Source organism: Nicotiana tomentosiformis, chromosome 4, assembly GCF_000390325.3.
Source record: "Nicotiana tomentosiformis chromosome 4, ASM39032v3, whole genome shotgun sequence".
Taxonomy (NCBI): Eukaryota; Viridiplantae; Streptophyta; class Magnoliopsida; order Solanales; family Solanaceae; genus Nicotiana; species Nicotiana tomentosiformis.
The window spans coordinates 109470601-109480550 of NC_090815.1; positions in this window are offsets into that span (position 1 = coordinate 109470601).

Consider the following 9950-nt stretch of genomic DNA (forward strand, 5'->3'; position numbering starts at 1 on the left):
ATTCGGAGGTCCGTAGTTGAATTTGGCTTGAAACGGCGGAAGTTGGAAAATTATAAATTTTGGAACTTTAGAAGTTTGACCGAGAGTTGACTTTGTGGTTATCGGGCTCGGATTTTGGTTCCGCAAATTGGAATAGGTTTGTTGTGTTATTTATGACTTGTGTGCAAAATTTGAGGTTAATCGGAGTTGATTTGATAGGTTTCAGTATTGATTGTAGAAGTTGGAATTCCTTGGTTTTCATTAGACTTGAATTAGGTTACGATTCATTGAATCGATATTGTTGGATGAGATTTGAGTAAGTTCGTATTGTGTTTTAGGACTTGTTGGTATGTTTGGTCGGCTCGGGTGAGTTTTGAACAAGTTTGGGCATTTCGGAACTTTAATGATGTTCCGGAGCAATTGAAGTGCGGAGGGCACATTTTTGGAGTGCTGAGGCAAAGCCCATGTGCGTCCGCAAACTCCCAATGTGCGGAGGCAGTGAAAAATATGCGGACCGCAGTGGAAAAATCGTGGACCGCAAAAAGGGGAATCTACAGGTTTGATGGTCTGATTTCGGAAGCTTATATCTTTTAATATATAAGGAATTTTGAGATGGGCCAAAAATTAAAGTTGTTACCCTTTGAGTCTAGTTTCCAGAAAGTTAAACCAATCATCATTTGGACATTTGTACCGAAAGTTACGGTCAATTTACTGAAGCCTAGTATTTCAGTTGCTGCTGAAGTGCGGGCGCATAATTTGGATCGAGGCCACGGAAGTTGGAAAGTGCGGGCCACACAAAAAATATGCGGTCAGCACTTTGGGAGATCATATGTGGTACTATATAAACGAAGATTTTATCTCATTTTTTATTTTTGGAACTAGAGAGCTCGGTTTGTGGCGATGTTTCGAGAGTTTTTCAAAGAAATCGTTGGGGTAAGTGATTCTAACTCAGTTTTGACTATATTTCATGAATCTATTGTTATTTCCATCATTTAATTAGTGAGTTGAGTTGAAAATTTGGGGGGAAATTGTGAAACTTCTTAGGCTAAATTTTGGGGTTTTGAAAGGCGGTTTGAGGCCTGATGTGAGTAATTCTTGTTTGGTTGGACTCGTTATCGAATGGGTATTCGGATTTTATAAATTTTTGTTGGGTTACGAGGTGCGGCCCCGGGGTTGACTTTTAGGTTAAATTTTTAGTCTTAAATTAAAAGGCTAAGTTTTATTAACCGAAATTATTTTTTATGAATTATAATTATGTTATGAAATTATTTTGGCTAGATTTGAGCCGTCCGGAGGTCGTTTCACGTGAGAAGGTCATTTTACAGTATCGGTCTAACTTCATTAAGGTAAGTATCTTGCCTAACCTAGTGTGGGAGAATTACTCCTTAGGCATTGAGTCGTTTTGTACTAATTGTATAATGTGAAAGTTGTGTATACGAGGTGACGAGTACGTACTTGGGCTTATATGTGCAAATTCTATCTATTTAAACTCTTAGGCATCTTTTATGTATTTAATTGGAAATCGTTGGCACGTGTTATGTTCTTGATTCGCCATGTTCCCTATTACATGCCTTATTGGAAATTGTTGTTACTTGCCTAGTTTGTTTTATATGCTTATTTGGACTTGTAACTACTTTGACCTTTACGTGAATTCTGTGATTGTTGAGTTGCCATATTATGGAAGATATTTTTCGTTATTGAGTTTTCCTTAATTAATTAATTCGAATTGAAGTAATCAAGAGGCATTAATCTAATTTTTTTTCTTCTGAAGTTGTGATTAGAGGAGATATTGTTCCTTGCTGAGTTACTTTTCCATTCATATTGTTGTTATTGAGACCTTGTGTACATTGTGGTTGAGTCGTGGACTCCTTATTATGAAGAATATTGTTATTGTTGATTTCTTTGGCAAATTGTGATATTTGGGCACTTGAGGTGCGATTTTGTGATATGTTATGATATTGATACGCATGCGGTGATATAAGATCTGGATATTGAAGCACATATTGTGAGATAAGGTGGGCATGATACGTGTGGCTAGTAGGGGAACTACTAGAAGTCATGCGGTGTGATACGGTGGGCTAAAACGCGGGATGCTATTTCGGAAAAAATAATTTTCAAAACTAAATGTAAAGGCTCTCGCGGTGATACAAGGAAAGATTGTGAATTATTTATGATTTGAGCCTACGAGGCGGTACCTTGGTAGTGACTCTTGTTGATACTTTTAATTCTTCACTTGTGTTTGGTTGTCTTGTTCCGTGTCAAAATATCCCTTATTTTCTTCTGTGATGCATTAATTGCCTTAGTTCGGTATAATTATTCTCGGTGTATTTCTTTAATTGTCTCATTCTTATTGTTGTCATTATTGTTATTGTTGTACTCAGTGTTGTTGAGTCGAGTGTTATGTGTGGTTGTGGTATTGAAATTATTTTTAAGAAATGTGGTGGCAATGTCAGGGATGATATGTGATGATGTGGGGTTATTGTGTTGGTGATTGTTGTGTGATGTTGTGATTCTTTTTGTGTTTACTATACACTTTATGTAACTTGTCTTGTGGTTTCGGTGAGCTAATTGATATTCTTGATATTTCTTGTCTATTTGGGCTGCAGTAGTACACATGCACATGCATACACGATAGCATGCTACTTATACTAGCTCACGAGTACAAAACTTGAGATTCTTTTATCATGCCCATGTGTCCTTGTATTATCTGATCCCTATTGAGATTGTGAGCCTGTGACTATGTCAGGCGAATTATGTTATTGGCACGTGAGTTGTCCGTGCACGTGAGTTGTCTGTACGGATTCACATATTGATATTTGTATACGGTCGAAATAAATTTCGACCTTCGCTCGTCCGATCGAGTTCGAACGATGATCTATCGAAGTAAGATCCCGAAGGTGGAGCAAACTAACCTCGAACCCCGGGGGGGGGGGGGGGGGCAATCCGTGTCGAGTTCGATATCATTATCAAGCTCGAATCCAAATCGAACCATATTGTAGAGTAGATCTATCATGCTTATAATCCAGAGACCAACCAACATTGACCTCGAATCAATTCTAGAGTTCGAGCCAGGATCGGGCTTGAACTAAGATCAAGAGCTCGAGTCGAGATCGAGATCGAGCTCAAACCAAAATCGAGGGCTCTAAGCAAGATCGAGCTCAAACCAAAATCGAGAGCTCTAAGCAAAATCGAGCTCGCACACAAAAGCCGTTGCAATCCCACTAGAAAGAATCTTGGCAGAAATTGTGAAAAAACTGACTTATCATGGGTTTCCCACTGAATGTTTATTTTATTATGCTTAGAGCCAAATCCCTCCACTATAAAAGGGCTTGGTTACCATTTCTGTAAGACAAGTTTTTCTCGGGCTTACATTGTAATAATAACGCTATATTCTTCTACAGTAAAGAATTGTTCTTTCAGATTTCTTAAATTGATTCTATTTGTTGAGTCCTAAGATTCATTAATCCTTACAACCTTATCTACTTCGCATTCTCTACTATCCATATTTACATTTCTATCTATCCTTACAATTTGTATTAAGTTACGCTACATATCCTCGGAACTATGTATAAACTCAACTCTATCCATTTTTCGGGTAAACAGTTTGGCGCCCACCGTGGGGCCGAGGATAACAGTAGTTATTTGATACAAATCTGAAAAAATACGCCATTGTGCTTTGCGCTTATTTCCGAAAACATCTTGAATCTCGGATCAGCTACGAATAACCATCAATCAAATGGCTTCACCGATCGATAACGGGGCCGGTTTTCAAGACGAAAATAACAACTTGACACCCAGTACTGAAAGACCACATGTGAACACCGTTAGAGCTCGAATCGGAGCGCCAATTGATATCAATTTGCATATAACCATTGAGGCGAACCTACATGCTGAACCCGAGAATAGCATCCATGGTGGAACTCGGTCTGCGGTTCGAGATACTCATAATGTCGAGGAAAACGGTGTTAGCTTGCGTATGATTTTCGAAATGTTGCAATCCCAACAGGCAGCAATAGCCCAGTTGCAAAGCCAAACCCAGCTACAAAGCAGGCTGGAGCCCAATCCACCCCGAGAAATCACCCACAGAACGGAACCAGCCATAGTAAAGTCAAATGAGTAAGAATCGGGGATTACTCCCGAAATTGCTAAATTGCTCGAGGAACTCACAAAGCGAGTCGAAGCCAACGATAAAAAGTAGAAACTTATAATTCTAGGGTCGATCAGATCCCAGGAGCTCCACCAATGATAAAAGGGCTGGATTCGAAAAAATTCATACAAAAGCATTTTCCCTCGAGTGCGGCCCTAAAACCAATCCCCAAAAAATTCTGTATGCCCGAAATTCCCAAATATAACAGTACGACAGATCCTAACAAACACGTCACCTCTTACACATATGCCATCAAGGGTAACGATTTGGAGGATGATGAGATCGAATCTGTGTTGTTGAAAAAGTTCGGGGAGACCCTCTCGAAGGGAGCAATGATCTGGTATCACAATCTACCGCCAAATTCCATCGATTCTTTTGCCATGTTAGCAAATTCGTTCGTAAAGGCACATGCTAGTTCCATAAAGGTTACAACAAGGAAATCAGACCTCTTCAAAGTAAAGCAAAGGGGTAATGAAATGTTGAGGGAATTTGTATCCCGATTTCAAATGGAACGCATGGAATTGCCACCAGTCGCAGACGATTGGGCCGTACAAGCTTTTCACCCAAGGGTTGAACGAGCAAAGTTCGATAGCATCAAGCCGGCTGAAGCAAAATTTGATCGAGTATCCAGCAATAATTTGGGCAAATATACACAACCAATATCAATCGAAAATTAGGGTCGAAGATGACCAGTTGGGAACTCCGTATGGACCCGTGTATCAGAACAGGACAGCTACTAAAAACCAAAGGGAGATCGACAGAGAACAAAGGTCGAACAGAGACCGATATCAATCGTACGTCGCAGATCGGATGAACAACAGTTCAACACGCAATACAGTTCGGAACAATCAAAGGATTGATCAAGGACAAAATTCTCGGGGACTTATGAGCGAGAGCGGCTTTGATAAATGTGCCGATCCTATAGAAGCACCTCGGTTATCAGAGTATAACTTCAGCAATGATGCATCCGTCATCGTGTCGGCTATCGAATGCATCAAAGACACCAAATGGCCTAGAACCATGCAGACCGATCCTGCCCAAAAGAATCCCAATCAAATGTGCGAATATCATGGCATCCATGGCCACAGAACAGAAAATTGTAGGCAATTAAGAGAGGAAGTAGCCCGCTTATTTAACAAAGGGCACCTTCAGGAATTTCTGAGTGATAGGGCGAAGAACTATTTTAAAAACAGGGATTTCGGCAAGCAAAACGAGCAAGAAGAACCGCATCACGTCATTCACATGATCATCGGCGGCGCCGATACCTCTCAGGGACCAGTGCTTAAACGCACTAAAACATCGATTGTGAGGGAAAAATGATCTCGAACTCAAGATTACGCATCCATAAGGACTTTGCCCTTCGATGATGAAGATGCAGAAGGAGTCATTCAACCTCATAACGATGCACAGTAATATCCGTACTCATGAATAAAACTAAAGTTAAGCGTGTGTTGATCGATCCAGGTAGCTCGGTCAACATTATCAGATTGAAGGTCGTAGAATAGCTCGGCCTGCAGGACCAGATTGTACCCGCAACTCTGGTTCTAAATGGATTCAATATGGCATGTGAAACCACCAAATGAGAGATAATCCTACTAATAAACGTGGCCGGAACCATCCAGGAAACAAAGTTTCACGTGATCGAAGGCGACATGAGATACAATGCTCTTTTCGGAAGGCCATGGATCCACAAAATGAGAGTTGTACCTTCGAACCTACACCAGGTCCTCAAATTCCCAACATCGAGAGGTGTCAAAACAGTGTACGGAGAACAACTAGCCGCAAAAGAAATGTTCGTCGTCGAGGAAGCGAAATCAATATCCTCGCCTTCGCCAATTAAGTGATCGAGCTCATAAGGAGAACGGGACGCCAAATAGCAATCACAGATATCGGCTTCGACCCAGCCAGATAACCAGAAGATCGAAGAAGATGATGATCAAAGGGTCCCTCGATCTTTCATGATTCCCGATGACTCCGACGCCACCAAATCAACAATTGAGGAACTAGAGCAAGTCACACTAATCGAGCACTGGCCCGAGCGAAAGGTATACTTGGGAACGGGGTTGAGCCCCGAACTCAGGAAGAAACTTGTTCAATTTTTTATCGATAACATTGATTTTTTTGCCTAGTCCCATTTAGATATAACAGGGATCCCACCGGACATAACGATGCATCGGCTGAGCTTGGACCCTAAGTTCAGACCGGTGAAGAAAAATAGAAGATCCTAGTCCGAGGAAAAGCACACATTCATAAAGGACGAGGTAACCAAACTTCTCAAGATAGGGTCCATTCAGGAGGTGAAATATCCCGAATGGTTAGCCAATGTAGTTGTAGTGCCTAAAAAGGGAACAAACTTAGAATGTGTGTGGACTATAAGGATTTGAACAAAGCATGCCCCAAAGATTCCTTTCCGCTTCCCAAAATCAATTCCAGCCACGAGATCCTCACTTTTCTCGATGCTTATTCCGGGTATAATCAAATCCAGATGAACCCGGAGGACCGGGAAAGGACTTCATTTGTCACCAAATATGGAACATATTGTTATAATGTGATGCCCTTCGGGCTAAAAAATGCAGGGGCTACTTATCAACGCCTAGTAAATAAAATGTTCGAAGAACAAATAGGTAAATCAATGGAAGTTTATATTGATGATATGCTAGTTAAGTCCCTGCGCGCAGAGGACCATTTGACCCATTTGCAGGAAACATTCGAGATTTTGAGAAAATACAACATGAAGCTCAACCCCAAAAAATGTGCTTCCGGGGTCGGTTCAGGCAAGTTCCTCGGCTTCATGGTGTCAAATCGGGGAATCGAGATTAACCCCGATAAAATCAAGGCCATCGAAGACATCACCATCGTGGACAGCATGAAAGCAGTACAAAGGCTAACGGGACGAATTGCAGCCTTAGGCCGATTCATTTCGAGATCATCAGATCGAAGTCACAAATTTTTCTCTCTACTCAAAAAGAAGAACGATTTCGCTTGGACCCGAGAATGCCAACAAGCATTAGAGGAACTAAAACGATATCTATCGAGCCCACCACTACTTCACACTTCAAAAATCGACGAAAAACTTTGGTTGTACTTGGCAGTATCGAAAATCGTCGTAAGCGGTGTCCTAGTTCGAGAAGAGCAAGGTACGCAATTTTCTGTTTATTATATAAGTCGGACCTTAGGAGAAGCAGAAACTAGATATCCGCACCTAGAAAAATTAGCACTTGTACTGATAAGCGCCTCTAGAAAGTTAAGACCGTACTTTCAATGTCACCTCATATGCGTATTAACCACTTACCCGCTTTGTAATATTTTGCACAAGCCCGAACTATCAGGCCGATTGGCCAAATGGGCCATCGAACTCAACGGGTACGATATCAAATATCAACCCCGTACGGCCATCAAGTCTCAAATTTTAGCAGATTTCGTGGCCAATTTCACGCCAACCCTCGTACCTGAAGTCGAAAAAGAACTCTTATTGAAATTGGGTACATCATCGGGGGTATGTATCCTTTTTACGGATGGGGCTTCGAACGTAAAGGGGTCCGGGCTAGGCATAGTTTTGAAACCACCCACGGGTAGCACTATTAGGCAATCTATTAAAACTACCAGGTTGACCAACAACGAGGTAGAGTAGAGTATGAGGCCATGATTGCAGGTCTCGAGTTAGCTAAAAACTTGGGAGCAGAAGTCATTGAAGCCAAATGTGACTCCTTGCTGGTGGTAAGTCAAGTAAACAAAACCTTCGAAGTTCGAGAGGATAGAATGCAACGGTATTTGGATAAACTACATGTCACTTTGCACCATTTCAAACAATGGACGTTACAGCATATTCCACGAGAGCAAAACAGTGAGGCTGATGCACTTGCAAATTTAGGATCGTCGGTCGAGAAAGGTGACTTGAGCTCGGGGACTGTCGTTCAACTCTCAAGATCAGTAATCGAAGAAGGTCACGCTGATAAATTCTAGAAGCTTAATCTGGGATTGGAGAAATAAGTATATTGAATACTTAAAGAGCGGAAAGCTCCCATCGGACCCTAAAGATTCTAGGGGCCTACGGACTAAAGCTACTCGATTCACGTTGGCTTCGGATGGAACGCTATATCGAAGGACATTCGACGGACCGTTGGAAATATGCTTGGGTCTGGGAGATACCGATTACATCCTATGGGAAGTGCACGAGGGCACTTATGGGAATCACTCCGGTGTCGATACATTATTTCGAAAAATAATCAGAGCAGGGTATTATTGGATCGATATGGGCAAAAATGCGAAGGAATTTGTTCGAAAATGTGACAAATGTCAAAGGTTTGCGCCAATGATCCATCAACCCGGAGAGCAACTTCACTCAGTCCTATCTCCATGGCCGTTCATGAAATGGGGAATGGATATCGTCGGTCCTCTGTCATCGACCCCAGGTAAAGCCAAATTCATTTTATTTATGACTGACTATTTTTCTAAATGGGTTGAAGCGCAGACGTTTGAGAAAATAAGAGAGAATGAAGTTATAGACTTTATCTGGGATCATATCGTATGCCGATTCGGGATACCCACCGAAATAGTATGTTACAATGGGAAACAAATCGTTGGCAGCAAAGTAACAAAATTCTTCGAAGATCACAAAATAAAAAGGATATTATCAATACCATACCACCCCAATGGGAACAGACAGGCTGAATCAACGAACAAAACTATCATTCAAAACCTAAAGAAGAGGTTGAACGACGCTAAAGGAAAGTGGAGAGAAATCCTACCCGAAGTCCTTTGGGCATATCGGACAACGTCAAAATCCAGTACGGGGGTGACCTCATTCTTCTTAGTATATGGGTCCGAAGCATTGGTACCAGTCGAAGTCGGCAAACCAAGTACCAGATTTTGATTCACGGTGGAAGAATCAAATAACGAGGCTATGAATACTAGCCTCGAATTATCGGACGAAAGACGAGAAGCTGCTGTCGTCCAATTGGCCGCCCAAAAGCAGCAAATCGAAAGATATTATAATCGAAGAACCAAGTTTCGCCATTTCAAGCCCGGGGACTTAGTGTTAAGGAAAGTCACCATCATTACCTGAAATCCGAATGAAGGAAAACTAGGACCAAATTGGGAAGGACCATATCAGGTTCCCGAGAACATCGGAAAGGGATCATACAGGCTCGGCATTATAAACGGCAAACAACTATCAAGCAATTGGAATGTGTCACATCTAAAATGATACTACTGCTAAGGTACGACCTTTTCATATTCATTTACAAAACTGACCCCTGTAGAAGTCCGAACAAGAGCTAAGATGGATCCTTCGCCTGAAAGCACGCGTTGCACTCCTTTTCTCTTAGATCGATTTTATCCCAAATAGGGTTTTCGGTAAGGTTTTTAATGAGGCAACCAATGATCGTGCTGCACTTACAACAGTATCTGAGGCCTCTGTACAATCAACCTCAAATACTGGGGAGGGGGGGAGGGCATTAGCCCTCAAATATATCAAGTTCTGATGCAAGAAAGTTATTTCGGAACAACGGGGTTCCAATAGGAAAAGTTGTAAGAGCCAAAATGGTCAAAACGAACCATGCTCATGTAGTTGGCCCGAACCCAGACGCGAAACATGAACACATGTATAATGACTTGCAAAGAAAGTCCTCCTCTTTACCGATATCTTATATCCAAGAAACATTCCTCTATTTGGAGATTTATTATGCAATCAGAATTAAGATAAACTCGACCACTAAGCCTACGGGCTGCTTTTATTTCGAGTTCGAGCAAACACTCACTCGACCATTACGCCTACGGGCTACATTACTTCGAGTTCGAATCATTCACTCGACTAAGCCTACGG